The sequence below is a fragment of the Microtus oregoni genome, unplaced genomic scaffold (assembly GCF_018167655.1).
Source record: "Microtus oregoni isolate MIOR12 unplaced genomic scaffold, Mior012 000041F_ref0000270, whole genome shotgun sequence".
Taxonomy (NCBI): domain Eukaryota; kingdom Metazoa; phylum Chordata; class Mammalia; order Rodentia; family Cricetidae; genus Microtus; species Microtus oregoni.
Window position 1 is genome coordinate 4,496,542 of NW_024543208.1, and position 21,459 is coordinate 4,518,000.

Below are 21,459 nucleotides of genomic sequence, written 5' to 3' on the forward strand. Positions count from 1 at the left end.
TTGCATAAATTTGCATGCAGACTTCATAAGCCTCTAATTTCAAGTGTGTAAAATGAAACGAATCAATGCAATCTACTGCAATTGTTTTCCAAGGCATTAATCACATGAAACACATCCCAGCTTTCCTTAACCAATTAATTTAATCACACCCAAGGTTAGCAGAGACAGGGAAGTAATGAATAATGGCTGCTAAGTGCCTGGCCTAAGGTTGGAAGGATATATATATATATATATATATATATATATATATATATATATATGTATATAGAGCCTCTGTTCTTTGCCAGTATGTCTTTCTACCAATCCTACACCTCTGTGAAAAATATATTAACATTTATAAAATATTATACTTTGTTGCACTGCCTAGTTCCAAAAAGTTATACATCTCTATTTCATAGAATTTAAAAGGGGCTATGTGACTAATTCTGACAAATGAACTGTGAGCAGAAGTGATATATGTCCCATTGAAACAGAAGCTCCTTACAGTATTGCATGTAGAAAACCAATAAAATAGATATTATATATGCCCTATTTGAGTAATAGGATAGACTATTTAAAATTTTTAATATTGACAAATTCATAAAAATTTGTTCAATTGCTGAGACAGAAACCATTTTTATCTTTTGAAACTTTGAAATTCTTCATATCAGACCATGAAGTAAAACTCAAGTAAGCACAACTTTTTAAAACCCTTTGTTTAGTACCTTTCAATTCACTATTAAATTAAGGTGGATAAGATTAAAAGGGCTACCCAGTGAGTAATCAAATGATGAAATCTTAAATGAATCTGAAAAATGAGAGTTTTGCTCTTTTTTTGAAATTAAAATATATGAGTAACTAAAAAATAATACAGGATATAGATGACAGAAATTCAAAGTACAATTTTCTGTGAATTGATCAATCCTAGTGTTTTTGCTTCTGTCCCACAATGTTGTCCTTCAAATTCCAAATGTGCAACAGTGTGTTATTGATCTTAAGAAAGCAGAAAGTCAAGCAAAGAAAACGTGATACTGGTTTATTTTTATTCCCATTTATATTCTCAAAAGAGAAGGACCATTAATCATAAATCTGTAACTTCTCATTCTTTCCCCAAGCACACACAGAGCTGGTTTATCAGTAATCACTATATAATTAGTGATTTCAAAGTTGTTTTGAAACTTTCACAGATCTGTTACAAAATTAGTTTGCTTTCTTAGAGAAAGAAATAACAGAATTTTCTACTATGTGAAATGAACATCAAGAACAGAAGATAAATATTCAGGGACAAACCATGAGGAAGAGAAAATGGAGTAATTTCTTATCAAAAGAGTGGAAATTTAATTTACTTCTTCCAATGGCCCAGAAGCACACTCACATCTCAGATCATTTTTGAGTATGATTTCTTCCAGGAAAGTGATAGCTCCTGAGTGTCTTTAGATATGAAAACTATAGAGCTATGATGTTTCTTAACTAATTTAATGGTTATGAAAACTACTGGGGACTCCTCATTCCAGAAGTTTCAGAAATACTAAAAAAAGAAAGATTTGATCTTTAAAACTGGCACAGCCTTAAAAATGCTTTTAACTTATGAATTACTGGAAGTACAGCTCAGGAACGGGCTGCTTAATTAGCATGAAAAATATATCTTGGATTTGAGGCATTTAAATCACAGAAAGGGTGGAGAAGTACAATGGAGTCCTTTAGAACTAATATTTCTCAAAAAAAATCTAGATTTTATTTCCAGATTGTTTTGCCCTAGAATCAAGTACATTATTTTTATGAAGGTAGAGCTTAAGGATGTTCTGGCAATTTTGTGGTCCTACCATGTTGCTTCAAGAAAAAGCAGAATTGCACAGTCCTTTAAAACTGTCTTACCAGGGCCATCCAGTATTCTGATTGTTCACACAAAGGAAGATCTGTGTTTGGGGGCTAAAGCTTAATTTGATGAATAAGCTGACATTTTCCTACCTTTTTGGAAGATAACACACAATATCTACCCTCATTTTCTTACAGGATATTTTTCTACTGTGTATTTATATTTAATCAAAACTTTATTTTAAAGAACTTTGTAATAAACAACATGTATTGATATCATCAGAATTAGAGTCTTTGGTGATGATAGTTATTAGAACAGCCATTCTGAAGCTGTGACATTTCATACTGAGTTTTAAAACTATTAATTACACTTATATTAACTAATCCAGTAGCACACATGAAAACCTCAATGACAGAGGTAAAACTAACAAAACAAATTTATATTCAGTTTTATGCTGTTTCACATTTCATGTGTCCTTACATGTCCTTCCTCAAATTTCTTCGTGAAAGTCAGTTTAATTGAAATAAGATTATATTTCAAAATAATTTCAATTTACCTTTCCCTGATGGCTACGGTTAACGACTACTTTTCAAAATAGTTACTAGCCATTCGTATTTCTATTTCTTTCTCAGAATTACTTATAAAATTTATCAGGCCATTTGTTGAATACCAGATTTATTTCCTTGGAATGTAATTTTTGCAATTCTTTGTAAATTTTGGATATTACCCCCTCGTCTGAATTAAGCTGATAAATGTTGATTCTTTGGGATGTTTGCATTTTTGCCTGATAGTTTCTTAAACTGTGCATAAACCATATTTTCATATATTTTCATCCGTTCATTCTTTGGGCTATTTTCTCTGCTTTTGATGTCTGTTCAGAAAACTCTTGCCCATCCCAATTTCTTGAATAGTATTCATTATGTTTTCTTCCAGAAATTTCAGCATTTCTGATATTATTTTTTTGCATTTCTGATTTTAAATTAGGGTTTTTGGTTCATATGGACTTGATTTTTTTTTTCAGATTTAATTCACCTTATATTTTTCTCATATAAAAACTCTATGTGGTAACAACAGTTGCAGGCTGGGTCCTCGGGAGATGTTGGTGTGGTTTTTCAGAAGATAGTCAGTGTAGTTTTAATAGGGAGACTCAGAGAATAGTCTATTTATAGAGGTTAGGGGCTAGGTAGCTGTAGGTTTTGGAGACAGCATCTACATTGTCCTTGCAAAGTTGTCCAGGGTTCAGTGCAGTCCTTAGCTGGCTGTCATCAATATCTGGTGGCAGCAGCAGCTTTTTGGGCACAGGAGCCCAGACAATGCCTGTGCCTCTGAGGTCAGGGCTGAGGCACACCTGCATAGAGACATAATAGTCAGTCACCTTCTGTGATCTAGGATGGGCTTGTCAGTCTTATTCTCCTAATAACCTCTCCAGACATGGAAAGTGGGAAACTTGACCAAGATTATGGCCTCTCAGATGGCAGTGGCTACCTTCTTAGAGCACTTAACAAAGACCAGGATGACCACTGCAGTTCTCAAGAGTGACAAAAATTCTTGAACTTTGTCTGCAGAGACAGAATCTTTAGAATTTTAGTTTAGTGACATTTACAGAAAACAAAAATCAATAATCTCAGATTTCTTGTTGGTCAAGGACAATAGGAACTTCTCTAGGGATGAGTGTAATTTTCTTGATCAGATAGTGTTACTCAGTGAAAGGAATCCACTCTTTCTTTTTGAATTTACCTTCTCATGTCCTGCAACAATGGCCACAACTTGGCCATGACAGTGGCCACTAAGACTACTGTAGAATTCTCAGAAGACACAGGTACATCCTTTCAAGTCTTCTTCATCTCCCGCCTTTCTGGCCCTATCTTGGCAACACCACACCCCTGCACTTCTGCTCAGATGTCATCTGCCCTTTGGTCCTTTAGGGGAAAGAAGGAGAATTGGTTTTTCACAAGGTGAAATATATGAATCTACTTTCTTCTTCTGTACATAGAAATCCGTCTTTGCCAGCTCCATTTGTCTTATGAATAGGTTTTTTTCCCATATATTTTTGCTTCTTTTGTCAAAAAATATAGAGGGCATAATTTTGCCGTATTATTTCTCAGCCTTCTACTTCATTCCATTCCATTGGTTCACCTATTTTTATGCCAGTACCAGGCTATCTTTATCTCTGTAGGACTCCAGTACAACTTGATGTTGGGTATCACAATAGTCCCAGTATTGTATTTACTTCTCAGAATTACTTTAGATATTCATGGTCTTTTGTGGTTGTATGTGAAATCTTGAATTTTTTTCTAAATTAGTTTAATATGACTTTGGATAGATATTTCATTAAATTCCTAAATTACTTTTGGTAATATAGTCATTTTCACATTATTAATTCTGCTAATACAGGAACATGAAAGATCTTTCCAGCAACCAGTATCTTCTTTAATCAAATGCTTCAGTGCCTTGAAATTTTTGTTGTAGAGGTCTTTCTCATTTTGGTGCATACCTACGTACTTGTAGAGAAATTGTATATTTTTCTTTATACTTTAAGATTTTAATTATAGTAGGAGTTTTCTCAGGTGTAGACTATAAAATAATGAGCAGGAATGTAGCCAGTATTGAACTTTGAGTCAACACAACCTTCCTCAGTCCTTACGTGTTTAGGATTTTTGTGTTCCTAATGTTTTTGAAGTTCTCGTGTAACTTTACAGCCAAATTGGTGGTAACTTTCCACTGGTTTGCAGTGAAGCTTTGGATATAGCCTCTGATCTCAATGTCACCATAATTTAGACATTCTTAATATGCCCATTTTTTGGAACACCAACTTTTATTGCTATAATAATTCTCACATTATTTGTAGATAATAGATACCATAAATACTGACCTTCAGGACTGGTACAAGATGTATTGAGTCAGACTTTTATTTTTTAATTCGGAGATGAAATTTCAACTCTTTGTAAATTTTGTTACAGACAGCTAAATTAAAATTCCCAAAGTTGTCTGAGACGTATAGGAACATGAGTATTGCAAAGCCATAAATGTGATACTGTAAAGCTTATCATGAGCACAGAGAAACCCAAAGGCAACCCTTATGGTATGTAGGGAAGATTTTTCCCTGAAGTTAGAGATACAAAGTAGAGTTCCAGGGACACACAGATTTCACCCTGTAGCTGAGCAACACCCATGGAATTTTAAATCGATACTATTTGGCTTTTATTTCTGTGAAACTAGTGAAGTTATTTTTCTACTGGCAAAAGAAAAATAAGAGAAATGAAATAGAATAAGCAAAAAGAACTAGTTTTGGTGCTGGGACTAGGCAAAATTGAAGTCATCATGATTGCTAAAAAAGTATTTCTTTTGAAGGTGCTAGACAGTTTTTGTTAAAGAAAGGAAATATTTGTGCAGTAGTCTGTAGGCAGAGTTCTCCTATCCTAACTTCCTGGTCTCAAACACACAGAGACTTATATTAATTGCAAATCCTAATCCAATAGCTCAGGTTTTTTTTTTTTACTAACTAGCTCTTACACTTAAATGAACCCATTTCTCTTCATCTATGTATGGCCATGTGGCTCATGGCTTTATCTATCCTCTAGCACGTCTTGCTTCCTGGGTGGCTGGCTTGCATCTCTCGGACTCTGTCCTTTCCACTAAGCATGTTTAGTTTAACTTTCCCACCTATCCTTATTCTGCCTTGTTCTGGGTCAATCAACATTTTTATTAAACAATTCACAGTGTACAGAAGGATTATTCAACAGCAATAGTCATGCTGTTGAGAAGAAATAGAGTTAAACATCGTAAAGAGGTTTTGAAGAAGGGTTGTTATATTAAGAGTGGGTATATTGAAGTGATTGACATAGATTCAGTTCCAAGATATCAACAGAAGTGAAAAGTTGTTCCTCCTTCCATACATCACTGACAAATGAAAATAGATATGAACTCATAAAAGGTAGACTTATAAATAAGGAAGAAGAAAAATATTCCCAACACCACAGCATAGATCAATGAGAGAGTAAATAAGACATGTTCCTACTTCTTTGTCCTCATTATATAAACCTCCTGCATTTTTTTGGCTAAATTCATCAAGAATGTAGTGGGCTTCAGTTTCAGGTAAAGCATGGATAAGATAGAAGTAAGAGATCAAGGAGGAAGATTCAATATATCAACAATATCCATATCCTCCACTCTTTCTTCTATTTTCTAAAAGGCTTCATTTGCTTTCAGACATCAGTGAAATATATCCGGGCAAAGTACAATAGAAAATGCGACACCATCTTTGTCATTAGGCTACTAGACAAACATGTGTTTAGATTTATATAAATTTGTCTAAAATTAAGCTTTTTTTTTACGTGTTAATGTCCCATGGATGCCTATTTTTCATTTCATTATTGTTTCGTTTTTCTTTCTTTCTTTCTTTCTTCCTTTCTTTCTTTCATTTCTCTTTTGGTTTTTTGAGACAGAGTTTCTCTGTGTTGCTTTGGAGCCAATCCTGGAACTAGCTCTTGTAGACCAGGCTGGCCTCAAACTCATGGAGATCCGCCTGGCTCTGCTTCCTGAGTGCTGGGATTAAAGGCGTGAGCCACCACTGCCCGGGTTCATAACTATTTCTTGTAACTTGAACTTGATTACCCAAATTTATACTTTACCACTCTGAATATACCAATAGCCAATTACACAGATGTCCCCCTCATACAAGATGCAGTTTTAATGGGCAACAATCAAAATTCATATCAAGGAATGTCCAGGGAAACAAGATCTTTACCACTGAAGGAGAGCTCATGATATTTCATAACATAAACAGCACAGTATTTATAGGGCAAATATTTGTTGGCAACATCTCACTGGATTCCTCTATAAAATATCCTGTCTGTACTACAGGTGATGTGTCATATGAAGAAAGAGTGCAGGTGAAAATTCAAATCAATAGGCAGGGCACCTTGTAAAGAACACAACTTTGTAACCTGAAAATTATAAAACCACCTTTGTAGAAAAAGACTAGAGGAAACTTTGAAGTGTCAAGGGATACTGAAGTGAAACATAACTTGCAACATCTTGTTGGAAAATATATACTTAAAAGAAATGGGGTCTATTTCTAGAGCTGTCATGACTCTATAGAAGTTAGGAAATATGCAGTAAGGATTTTGGTAGTGACCAGTGAGAAAAAAGATGCCTAGCCTTGTATGTACTGTACCAGTTTTCCATTGAGTTTGTATTCTTCTTTAAACAGCTGGCTTTTCTCCTTTATTATGGAGAGACCATGGACATATTATTTCAATATTTTAAACAGTATCATCATTATAAAAATAGAAACAATAGCTACAATTTGTAGATTGTTCAACATAATAAAATACCATGCATAAAGTATTTTATGTTTAACCTATGTCCAGGAGATGGCTTTATATATATATATATATATATATATATATATATATATATATATATATATTAAGAACATGGAAAACTTTAAGAAACTTTGGAGCATCCAGTTAGATGGAAACAGAAAACTTTGCAAAAGTGCAGAACAACTGTCCCTAGTAGCTAGCCCCCTGTCAACACCCAGCTTTGTGGTCTAGACAGGAACAGAAAATAACTGCTAGCGGGGAGGGCAGAGGGCATGCACAAAAGCAGAAGTAGCCACTTAAAGAAGGAAGAGGGTACACAGAAGTAGTCCATACCCTGTACTCAGCAAAACTAACTCCCTTGACCCTAAGTAAACTTGGCTTGTGGTTTCTGCCTATTGTAGTGAGGAGGCAAGCAAGCCTGCTTTTTATCCTGCCCGGCTCCTGCACAGCTAGCTTTACACCTGAAATAACAACACATAAATTGTATTCATTTAAACACTGCCTGGCCCATTATATCTAGCCTCTTATTGACTAATTATCACATCTTGCTTAACCCATTTCCAACAATTTGTGTAGCACCATGAGGTGGTGGCTTACTGGGAAAAATTCAGCATGTCTGAACTGGCAGCTGACTCCATGGTGTCTGCCTCACTGCCTTCTTCCTTCCAGCATTCTGTTCTGTCTACTTCACCCATCTAAATCCTGCTCTATCAAAAAGCCAAGGCAGTTTCTTTATTAACCAATGAAAATAACACATAGACAGATGACCCTCCTTCATCAGCCTATATATGCCAACCCCAAATGATGAGGGGGTCTCTTCCCTACTGTGATGTGTCATGTAGTGGTCGAGTCCCTAGCCTGGCTGGAGAGCATGCTGAACAAACCTTACTTTTGCATTCTGGCATTGACTGTATTCCTGTGGTGGTTTCTCTGGGGGGGTCTCAACTTGGGCACAACATTATGTATGCATACATACACACACATTAAATCTGTGAGCGTGCCATCTTTTAAATCAAAATGAGGACAAGAATAAGTGTCAATTATGGCTATTTTCAATAGGTTTGCTATTTTTATTGCTGTGAATATTCTGGAGAATGGCAACTACTTTTTGAAATAGCATGTATTAATGTGCTGATAAATAAATCAGCCAGGAAAACTTAGAAACTTCAAAATCAGCAGGTCTCTAAAGCAGTCACAAAAGAAGATGTGAGTCTTCATGTTGCCAACTTCACACCAAATATGACTGTGATCATCATCTAGTTGCATCAACTGTGTCTTTTTTCCCCACAGCTACTGCAGTGAATGATGACTCAGAGGCTTAAAAGTTAGTACATACCTCACATCCATTCATAAGATGAGGGTGATTCTGCATTTCATTATTGCAAACAGTGACAAAATAACATGGGCCTGCAATTTCCTCCATGGCAAGCTTTTTCTCATTTGTTTTCAATGTATATCTGGAAAAACAATAGTATATTATACAGCAGACCTATTTCTAGGTTTTTATTGTTGCTCTTGTTTGTCATGAGACAAGGTTTTATTGTTTAACCTGGCATTGACTAAAACATTCACTCAAATTGACTATAGATTCTGATTGCCAGGATAGATACTAGCACTCAGTTTATAAACTGTGAGTTGAAAGACCCAACCAAGAAAGAATTACAGGCCTATCTCACTCATGAATATCAACACAAAAATTCTCAATAAAATACTGACAAATCGAATCCAAGAACACATTAGAAAAATTATCCATTATGATCAAGTAGGCTTCATCCCAGGGATACAGGGCTGGTTCAACATACGAAAATCTATCAATGTAATCCATCATGTAAATAAACTGAAAGAAATAAAAACTATATGATCATTTCATTAGATGCTGAAAAAGCATTTGACAAAATTCAACACCCCTTTATGATAAAGGTCTTGGAGAGATTAGGGATACAAGGGTCATACCTAAATATAATACAAGCTATTTATAGCAAGCTGACAGCTAACATTAAATTAAATGGAGAAAAACTCAAAGCCATCCCACTAAAATCAGGAACATGACAAGGATGTCCACTCTCTCCATACCTCTTCAATATAGTGCTTGAAGTTCTAGCAATTGCAATAAGACAACATAAGAGGATCAAGGGGATTCGTATTGGAAAGGAAGAAGTTAAGCTTTCATTATTTGCAGATGATATGATAGTATACATAAGCAACCCCAAAAACGCTACCAAAGAACTCCTACAGCTGATAAACACCTTTAGTAATGTGGCAGGATAGAAAATCAACTCTAAAAAATCAGTTGCCTTCCTATACACTAAGGATAAGGAAACAGAGAGGGAAATTAGAGAAGTAACACCTTTCACGATAGCCACAGATAGCATAAAATATTTTGGGGTAACTCTGAACAAGGAAGTGAAAGATCTATTTGACAAGACCTTTAAGTCTTTGAAGAAAGAAGTTGAAGAGGACACCAGAAAATGGAAGGATCTCCCTTGCTCTTGGATTGGGAGGATCAACATAGTAAAAATGGCAATTTTACCAAAAGCAATCTATGGATTCAATGCAATCCCCATCAAAATCCCATCAAAATTCTTCACAGATCTGGAGAAGAAAATAATCAACTTTATATGGAAAAACAAAAAACCCAGGATAGCCAAAATAATCTTATACAAAAAATGATCATCTGGAGGCAATACCATCCCTGACTTCAAACTCTATTACCGAGCTACAGTATTGGAAACAGCTTGGTATTGGCTTAAAAACAGAGAAGTCGATCAATGGAATCAAATAGAAGACCCTGACTTTAACCCACAAACGTATGAACACCTCATTTTCGATAAAGGAGCTAAAAGTATACAATGGAAAAAAGAGAGCATCTTCAACAAATTGTGCTGGCAAAACTGGATGTCAATCTGTAGAAGAATGAAAATAGATCCATATCTATCACCATGCACAAAACTCAAGTCCAAATGGATTAAAGACCTCAATATCAGTCTGAACACACTGAACCTGAGAGAAGAGAAAGTGGGAAGTACTCTACAACACATGGGCACAGGAGACCACTTCCTATGTATAACCCCAGCAGCACAGACATTAAGGGCCTCATTGAATAAATAAGACCTCCTGAGACTGAGAAACTTCTGTAAAGCAAAGGACACTGTCACTAAGTCAAAAAGGCAACCCACTGACTGGGAGAAGATCTTCAACAACCCCGCAACAGACAAAGGTCTGATGTCCAAAATATATAAAGAACTCAAGAAATTAGACTGTAAAAGGCTAATCAACCCAATTATAAAATGGGGCACTGAGCTGAACAGAGAATTCTCAACAGAAGAACTTCAAATGGCGAAAAGGCACTTAAGGTCATGCTCAACTTCCTTAGCAATCAGGGAAATGCAAATCAAGACAACTTTAAGATATCATCTTACACCTGTCAGAATGGCTAAAATCAAAAACACCAATGATAGCCTTTGCTGGAGAGCTTGTAGAGAAAGGGGTACACTCATGGGAATGCAATCTTGTGCAACCACTTTGGAAAGCAGTATTGTGGTTTCTCAGGAAATTCGGGATCAACGTGCCCCAGGACCCAGCAATACTACTCTTGGGAATATACCCAAGAGATGCCCTATCATACAACAAAAGTATATGCTCAACTATGTTCATAGCAGCATTGTTTGTAATAGCCAGAAGCTGGAAACAACCTAGATGTCCTTCAATGGAAGAATGGATGAAGAAAGTATGGAATATATAAATATTAGAGTACTACTCAGCAGTAAAAAACAAGGACTTCTTGAATTTTGCATGCCAATGGATGGAAATAGGAAACACTATCCTGAGTGAGTTAAGCCAGACCCCCAAAAAAGAACATGGGATGTACTCATTCATATTTGGTTTCTAGCCATAAATAAAAGACACTGAGCCTATAATTAGTGATCCTAGAGAAGCTAAATAAGAAGGAGAACCCAAAGAAAAACAAATAGGCATCCTCCTGAATATTAACCTTCATCAGGTGATGAGAGGAGACAGACACAGAGATCCACATTAGAGCACTGGGCAGAAATCTCAAGGTCCAAATCAGGAGCAGGAGAGAGAGCATGAGCAAGGAACTCAGGACCATGATGGCTGCACCCACACTCTGAGACAATGGGGATGTTCTATCAGGAACTCACCAAGGCCAGCTGGCCTGGGTCTGAAAAAGCCTGGGATAAAACTGGACTCGCTGAACATAGTGGAAAATGAGGACTACTGAGAACTCAAGAACAATGGCAATGGGTTTTTGATCCTACTGTACGTACTGGCTTTGTGGGAGCCTAGGCAGTTTGGATGCTCACCTTACTAGACCTGGATGGAGGTGTGTGGTCCTTGGACTTCCCACAGGGCAGGGAACCTTGATTGATCTTTGAGCTGACAAGGGAGGGAGACCTGATTGGGGGAGGGAGAGGGGGAGCGAAATGGGAGTCGGTGGCGAGGAAGAGACAGAAATCTTAAATAAATAAATAATAAATAAATAAATAAATAAATAAATAAATAAACTGTGAATTATAAATTGAAGTAAACAGGCATTTCAGTCCTAATATATGAAAAAATAGAATTCAAGCTAAAACTTATCAGAGGAGACAAAGATATATACTTCATTCTAATTAAGGAAGTGGTAAACCAAGAAGACATTACTCTCCTACGTACATGTGCACCAAACTTTGGTATGTCTAATTTCATTTACAAAGAAATCGCACTACTTCAATGAAAGACATATATTAATATCAACAGATTATTATATTAAATACTACACTGTCAACAATAGACAGATCATCTGAACATTAAAAAATCAGAGAAACATCAGTATTAAAAAATTTTATACATCAATGACCAGCATTACACAATAATCCTTAGGGTGCAATAGTGTCAGGTATACTTTGCTAGTAACCAGCAATACTCTGATTGAACTTAAGGCCTGACCAACAAAATGGAAATTGTATCTAATACTGGAAACCTAGGCATCTACCTAATGAAATTATTGATATTAGAGGAGAACATACAGCTGCTATATAACCAAAAATGCATTCAAATCTTGAATTCCAAATTACATTCCAAAGATACATAATAATACCCACAAATAAGTGTAGCTTTCACACTCATCAACATATAGAAAATATTATAGGAGCCACAAACTGATAAAATTGCAGAGTTTTGGTGCCCAGTTCCAACTGATAGATCTACAATACAACTCCTATACCTAAGGCTCAAGGATCATTGTAGAAGAAGCAGTAGAAAGACTGTGAGAGATGAAAGAAGAATGTTTTCTGTGAGACCATGTCTCGAAAGTCTCAGAGAAGTTACACACGTAAAATATCACCAACATAATTGCATAAACAACATGAGAACAAGGCCAGCTTGAATGAGCATGCTAATGCAGAAGGTGAAAAGATCAGGATGTCACAAACCTAGAGAAAAACTATAGGTACCTAAGGAATGTAGAAAGCAGGAGGCATAGCTTTTTCCAGGAAAGAGCATATCAACTTTTTATCCAATACCAGATAGTTAGCTCTGAAACATATTCATACAAGTAATATTATACAGACTGAGCAGGTTGTATTTAAAATTTAGAATATTTATATAAGCTAATTCTAAATTTTAGAATACATATACAGCTAAATTAACAATGATTATATATATATATATATATATATTCTTTTTGTAAGATTTCTAAAAAATATTTGAGAAAGGAGTAACATCATACTTGACAGTCATCTAGGCATAGTTACCAAACATTGTTCATTGTAATTTTAATATTTTTTACTTGAAAATATACTTTATAAAAATAAAATTTTCTGTGTGTTGATAATTTTTACAGCACATGTTAATTGTTCTTAAACTGCTTGTTTTTGCTTGATGAAAATCTTCAAGAAGAGGCTGGAGTAGCCTGGCAGTGGTGGTGAACACATGTAATCCTAACACTTGGGAGGTCAAGGGAGGTGGATCTCTGAATTTGAGGCAAATCTAGTCTACAAATGGAGTTACAGAATAGCCAGGGATACATAAGGAAACCATGTCTTAAGAAAAAATAATAACAAACAAACAAAAACAAAAAGAGAGCCTGAAGTAAGGTTGCTTTGGCCTAGTCTGACAAGCCTTGCATTCACAGCAATCAACCCTCAGGGCCTCTGATATGACTCACCCTATTTGTTCCCCAACCCACAGGCCAATTTTATTGCACATTCAATCTCGTTGCAGCCAGATCTACCTCTATACTACAGTGCTAGATTAAAACACACATCCTACATACCAGCCCAGTCTCCTCTGTCTATTTGACTTCACTATATCTAACTCACTTCTACCCTGAGTTCAACACATGTACACATCATCATTTCTGTCCAGATCAGACACAAAACTAGAATAAAAGAAATCCACTTGCCTAGATTTTATCTCAATAAAACACAAACACTATGAAACAAGCCAGTATGTTGCCTCTAAACCCTAGAAGTTCAAGAAAATTGTATGACAATAAGAAATACATAGATAAACCTGAGGACACAGAATTTAAGAAACAATCATAAATTTCATCAAGGAATTCCAGTAGTTTAAAGGAAACACTAAGAACCAGTTTAATGAAGTTAAAATGAAAGAATTGAAGGAGAATAGATGCTGGGGGATACCGAAGAAAATACAAACAAAACTGAGGAAACTTTGAAGAGAACCTGGACTTGCAAATGGAATTCAATAAATAGACAGCCACATTGAACAGGACTCAAACTGAAATGAAGATAGAACTGAGACACTCAATAACCCAACCTGAAAACCGAAAGGAAAGTCTTTCAAAATCAAGCAAAAGAAAGAATATCAAGAACTAACAAAAAAGTAGAGCATGTAAGTAAAATAAGCCAGGGATATGAATTAAAAATAAAAGTATAGCAAAGGAACATTCAAGAAATGTGTAACACCATGAAGATACCTAACCTTTGGATTACAGGCATGTATAAGGAAAGAGAATGCAAAGGCAATGGCATAGGCTGGGCCATAGCACATGCCTTTAATCCTAGCCCTCGGGTGGCAAAGACAGGCAGATTTCTGTGAGTTCAAGGCCAACCTGGGTTAAAAGAGCTAATTCCAGGTCAGGCTCCAAAGCTACAGAGAAACCTTGTCTTGTAAAACCAAAACCAACCCCCCTTCAAAAAGGCAATGGCATAGACCAGATCATCAACAAGATAATAGAAGTAGACTTCTGTTGTAATAAGAGTAGCGGGGCTGCATTCCCATCACCCCGGCCGCCTGGCTAGCTTATGCCCCGAAATAACAACACACAAACTGTATTCCTTTAAACACTGCTTGGCCCATTAACTCTAGCCCTTACAGGCTAATTCTCACATCCTGATCAACCAATCTCTAATAATCTGAGTAGCATCAGTCTTACCGGGAAGATTCTAGCCTACATCCATGCTGGGTCAGAGTTCATTGCATCTGCCTCAGAGAGCAGAGCTCTCCCTGCATCTGCCCAGGAGAGGGGAACATGGCATCTCTGCTCCAGAGAGCAGAGCTGTCGAGTCTGAGCTCACTTCCTCTTCCTCCCAGCATTCTGTTCTGTTTACTCCTCCCACCTATGTTTTAACCTATGAGGGCCAAGCAGTTTCTTTATTGCTTAACCAATGAAATCAACAGATTGATATATGACACTCCCACATCAGACTTCACCAAACTAAGGAAAGGCATACACATATGAATATAAAAAACATACAAAGCTGCAAATTGATGAGAGTAGAAAAAACAATTCACAGAATATCATAATTAAAATACTAAACAAAACAGTAAAAAGGTATTGAAACCTGTGAGAAAAAAATAATAAAACAGACAGCACATATATAGGAAAACCCATGGAAATAACTACTAATTTCTCAGTGAAAGCCCAGAACAAAATTATTTCAAGTCCTAAAAGACCATAATAGTCAGACCAATGTAATATGGTCAGCATAATCTGTATCAGAGCTGGAGGAGAAAGAAATTTTTTCATGATATAAAAAGCTTAAACATATTTCTCTTCAACAAACTCAGCCTAAAGAAAATTACAGGAAGCAGTATTCAGGCTGAAGAAAGAAATGATCATAGTCAATAGAGTGTAGAAAATATTACAGAGCCCTAATTACTAAAATAATAATTATCTGTGAGAAAGCAAAGAACTATACTAAAAATCAGTGACCCATTATCAGAAATTTGCAAAATACTGTTCAAAAATAACTTCTAATAATCATATCCTAAATTATTAAAGAAAAGGCACAGGCTGACTAACTAGATAAAGAAACGAAATCCATCTAACCAGTGTCTACAAGAAGCATATCTTACCTTTAAAGATTGTCACTACCATAGAGCACAAGGATGGGCAATGTACTCTAGTTAAATGGAATCAAGAATCAAGCAGATATTACTATCTTAATATCTAGGAAAACAAAAAATAATTAGGAAAGATAAAGACATATACTTCATTCTGTCAAGGAATATATTAATTTCATCAAATTCTATTCCTCTAGAGAACGTTGACTAGTACAGTAAGTTTTTCCATATACTACTTTCTTTAATAGAAAGGTCTTCTGGATGAAACATCAATAGGGATATATCAAAATTAAATGTTATCATATATCAAATGCACTTAACAAATATCTATAGAATATTCCCTCCAAACATCAGAGAATACATACTTTACACATAAGTAAATGGATGTTTTATCGAATAGACCATATCTATGAGCTCAAAACAAATATTTACAACTTCATGAAGACTAGAATAAATTCATATATCATATCTGACCATAATGCAGTAAAGCTTAAAATTGACAGCAAATACGTTTCTAATAAATATACAAGCTCATGAAGATAAAACAACTCATTATTGAATGTTTAATGTGACAGGGAAGAAAACAAGAAAGAAATTTTCAAAGTCCCAGGAAGTAGTCAAAAATGAAACACACAGAGTATAACCACCGGGACAAATTTCAAACAATCCTATAAAGGAAATTTATAACTTTAAGTGACTGCATTAAAAAATCCAAAAGAGAACAAAGAAATGGCTTAATGATGCAAGTCAAAACAAGAACAAACAAAATCTAAACCCACTTGATGGCAGGAAGTAATGAAAAGCAGAGCAGAAATTAGTGAAATATATACAAACAAGACAATTCATCAGTGACTCTAAGAGTTGGTTCTTTGAGAAGATAACAAACAGTATGACTGAATATTTGCTCAACCAATTAAAGAAAAGTGAAAAAAGTTAGAGAATCCAATTTTGAAAACAGAAATGAACAGAAAAAGAATATAACAGATAACAAAGAAATTCTGAATATTAGAAGGGGATACACTAAAAACCTGTTCTTATTAAAATGGAAAACCTAAAAAAGGAAGAACAAGGATTGTAAATTTCTAGATTTCACTTAACTACCAAAATTAAATCAAGAAATCAGAACTTTAAAAAAAACCAATAACAAATGAAAGGATTAAATACTAAGTAAAAGCCTTCCAAATAAAATCAGTTTCACTGTTGAATTCATCTATACTTTCTTTGATTTTGTTGTTTTGCTTTTTGTTTGTTTGATTGATTTTTGTTTTCATTTTTTGAGGTAGGATTTCTTTGTGTTTACCTAGTTATCCTGGTATTAGCTCTGTAGAATAGGCAGGCCTTGAACTCAAAAAGATTCTCCTGCCTCTGCCTCCTGAGTTCAAGGATTAAAGGTATGCACCACCATTCATCCAGACTTTTAAAGAAGATCTGAAGCCAATCTTTCTTAAACTGTGAAAGAAAGAGAGGAAGAGAGGGAAGAAGAGAGGAAGAAGGAAGGGAGGAAGGGAGGAAGACATAATGAGTACTCCCAAATTCCTTCTATAAATCCAGTACCACATTAACAGAAAAACTAATTAAAGACCATAACAACAAGAGAGAGAGAGAGAGAGAGAGAGAGAGAGAGAGAGAGAGGAGAAGGAGGAAGAGGAGGAGAAGGAGGAGGAGGAGGAGAAGGAGGAGGAGGAGGAGGAGGAGGAGGAGGAGGAGGAGGAGGAGGAGGAGGAATAGGTCAGTATCCCCAATGAACATATACTCAAAAAAAAAAAAAGTTCAACATTGCAGACAAAATACAGATATACAGAAAAATAATAGATACTATGACTCTGGTGTCTTTCTTTATCAGTTAAATTAGGGAGTGTTTCAACATATGAAAATTTATTAAAATAAATTTAACAAATCATGTAAATAGATTTAAAGACAAAAATCCACAACTATCTCAATAGGCAGTAAAAGCCTTTGACAAAATCCAAAACACAATCTTCAAAGAACAATCCCACTGAAGTTGGTAGGGGGGAGAAAAGGCTGTACACTAACTCCACTTCTCTTTAATACTCTGCTCACAGCACTAGAAATGGTAAACAAGTTTTAAGAATGTTGCAGGATATAGAATCAACTTACACAACTAATTACTTTTCCATATGCTATTAACAAACATACAGAGAAAGAACATGGACACACTCCCATTCCCAATAGCCTCAAAGAAAAATGAAATATCTAGGAGTAAACCTAACCAAAGAAGTGAAGGACCTGTATACTGAAAACTTTAAACCTCTAAAGAAAAAGTTAGAGAAACACACTGGAAAATGGAGACATCTGATGCTCATGGATTTCTATAATGAACATTATACCAAAAACTTTTATCAATTCAAAGAAATGCCACTAAAAATCTCCACCCCATTCTTCACAGTATTAGATAAAACTACCCCAAAAATCATATGGAACCACAAAAGATCCCAGATAACCCCAGCAAACCTGAGCAAGAAGAATATTGCTAGACGAATTACCATTCTACATCTCGAGATCTAGTACAGAGACATAATAACTAAAACAATATGGTCCTTCTAGAAATACAGACATACAGATCAATGGAGCAAAACTAAAGATCCAAACATAAAGACATATAACTTCAGGCACCTAATATTTGACAAACATGACAAAAACGTAAGCTGTAGAAAATAAAGCATGTTCAACAAATTGTACTGAGAAAATGGGATATTTAAATGTAGAAGAATGAAATTAGATCCTGTAAATCACTGCATTAAGACTAACTCCAAGTGAATCAAAGGTCTTATTATGAAACCTAAAACCCTGAAACTGATAGAAGAAAACCTAGGAAGCACCCCATATAATTTAGATATGAGAACAAACTTTCTGAATAAGACTTTCACTAGCTCAAGAACTAAGGATGACATTTGGTAAGTGATTTAATGAAACTAAAAATGTTTTACACATCTAAAGAAACAGTCAGGTCAAAAGGAAATTGACAGGATGGGTGACAGCTTTGCCAGCTGTTCATCTGAATGCAGAATAATATACAGAATATAGAATATAGATGTACTCAAAAACAGAGTCAAAAACTCTGACCTAAATGAAGAGTTCTTTAAAAGAAGAAACACATCTAATAACTATCTTTAAAATGTTCAAGATTTCTAGCAAGTAGAAAAATGAAAATTAAAGTAACTTTGAATTTTCCTTTTATCCTTGTTAAAATGGCAAGGTTTATCAAAGTCAATAGGAAATGCAATCTAAGATGTAGGCATAAGGGAGCTCTCATTCACTGTCGGTGGGGCTGCAAACTTCTCCAGCCACTCTGAAAGTCAGCAAGGAAAGTTAAGAAAAGCTAATAATAAACATACCATAGGAAGCAGCTGTACCACTTTTTTATATCCTGCAAACTTGCCATTCTACTCCACAGATACTTGTGCCCCCATGTCTGTTGATTCTTTTTTCACAATAGCTATGCCATGAGAAAAGTCTAAATAGCCTTACACTGATGAATTAGAAGATAAAAATGTGGTACATCAGCACAATCATGTACTTTTCAGCTGTAAAGCAAAAATGAAATTATAAGCATTGCATATAAATGAATAAAACCAAAAAAGGTAATATTGAGTGAGGTAACTGACCCAGAAAGACAAATGCCACAGGCTCTTTCTCACTTTTGGTTCCTAGCACCAAAAGTTCATATGTGAGCAAATATTTTTGTAGGAAAGGTAGAAATCATGAAACTAAAAAGGTACTATTGCCAGGGCTGAGGAGTATGTGGAAGCAATAAGGAAGAATATCATTGTAAAAGTGATATGATTGAGGTAATGTGAAAAAATTGAGAGAGTTGTAATTAAGGAAAGAGAGGGAGGTAAATAAATAAGAAGGAGTGAGGATAGTAAAATAAGAGTAAGGATGTCAGAAAATGTCATAAGAAGTCATAATGGTAACTATTTACCTAAAATACCTATAATTCACGTAAGTCTGTTTATAAATATATGTATATAGTTTAAATAAAAAATATTAATCTGTGATAACAATGTTCCCCCCAAGAATCAAAGACCATTTAAGAAATACTCAAACATAAGGAATGAGAAACCCTCTTTTGATTTGTTGGTCAACATTGTTTGAGATATTCCTGAAATATTAGTGACTTTTACTATTGTTCTTGGTTGTCCCTTCTGAAGTGAAAGTTAAGTACCTATATTGAAATATAACATATATTTCAGATCTAAGAGATAGGATTCCTTAGGCTGCAACTGACCTGCAAGTCTCATTTCTGAGGGCTAGCTTTCATGATACTTGAAGGATTCATGCAATCTTACTAATGAGGCATGCAACCAATCATCTTACATAGTTATGATGCCTATGAATCATAATAATGACCAACACAGCATGATAATCTTAAGAGTATATTAATGGCACACATACATTAGAAGTAACCAATAATTCACTAATCGAACTTAAGACCTGCTCAACAACAAGGAAATCATGGCAGGAAATATAAAAAACCACTCATGGCTCATATATGTTGGGATAGAATCTACACCTGCCATTTTACTATACCAGAATGATCTTTAACTACACTCGAGATATGTGGCCTTATACCCACAGATAAGTAGAGTCTTTACTACCTACCTAGGAAACTTCCCTTTTGAGTACTTTAATTCTTGGAATTATTTTGAAAAGAGTTGGTTGAAGGTTAATCAAATTCTATAGTAAAACTACCCAAACCTGAATTTTTCTTTGTTGGGAAACATTTTATTATTAATTTACTTATTATTTTTACATTTATATTTTTGTGTCCCAATATCTCAATCCTAGGAAGTTTTATAGGTCCAGATTATTCCTTTCATTTATTTCATATTTCATATTGTTCCTTTCATTTAGGTGTCAGCTTCAGAACATTACCACAAACCACACCCAATTGAAATGCAGAATTATACAATCCAGTCCCAATGAATGCATCTCAAATACAATTCCCTATCTATTGCTCAGGTATTCTTGTGGAAGAGGTGATAGAAAAACTGAAAAAGCTAGAGGGCCATGGAGTTTTTATAAGATTATGTTTCTTAAGAAGTGAGAAGTTACACCTACAATGTTTCATGAAAATGAACTAGCCAAGGAAACCCGTAGAAATGCTGAAGTGGTGGGAGAAAGCCCAGGAAGATTCAACTGTGAATAGAGAACTACAGGCAACTAAGAAGTAGTAGGCACAGAAGAAATGGCTTTCCTCAGTACAAAGAACACCAATTTGTTAGCTGATACCAAATGGACAGCCCTGTAAATACATATAGAAGTAACATTATACAGCCTGAACAGGTTGTATTTATATATTGGGACTATATGACATGTACAACATTTAATGAGAAAGAGTACACGAATTAGAAAAAAAGCCATAGGGAGTATATGAGAGGGCTTGTAAGGAAAAAGGAGTGATTATTATATAAATATATTATTATCTTAAAAGAAGAAAAAATCTTTTAATAAATTTCAATTTAGCTTGCTTTGAAATTCTTACTTATGATAATTTAAAACACATGCCTTTACATAAATAGAGGTCTTGGGCTGGGAGTTAGGGGCAGCATGGAGTACTGTATCTGATCCGCATCCTCACTGTTTGATTCACAACATATTTGTATAATTTTTCGTGTACATATCCATGTTATTTGCCATATAAACTCCCACCTTCCTATTTGTATGCCGTTTTTTTCTTCTTTTGTTTAACTGCTGTCTAAACTTCCAGTGCTATGTTAGATAGAACAAATAAAAGGAAGGGTATACTTCCTTTGCTTCAGAACTTACAGAAAATGATTTTAATTCATTCCTTTCAATGTAATATCCGCAATGTGTTTATTATATACAGATGTTATTTGAAGGGCTACTTTCCACAACTAGTTTGTTCAGAATTTATATAATTAGGCAATGGTAAATGCTATCAAGTTCCATTTTTGTTTCAGTTTCAAAGTTTCAATGATCATATATGTATTTTCTAATTTATTTGTTGCTGTATATATGTAAAACATCCTTGTTTCCTGGAGT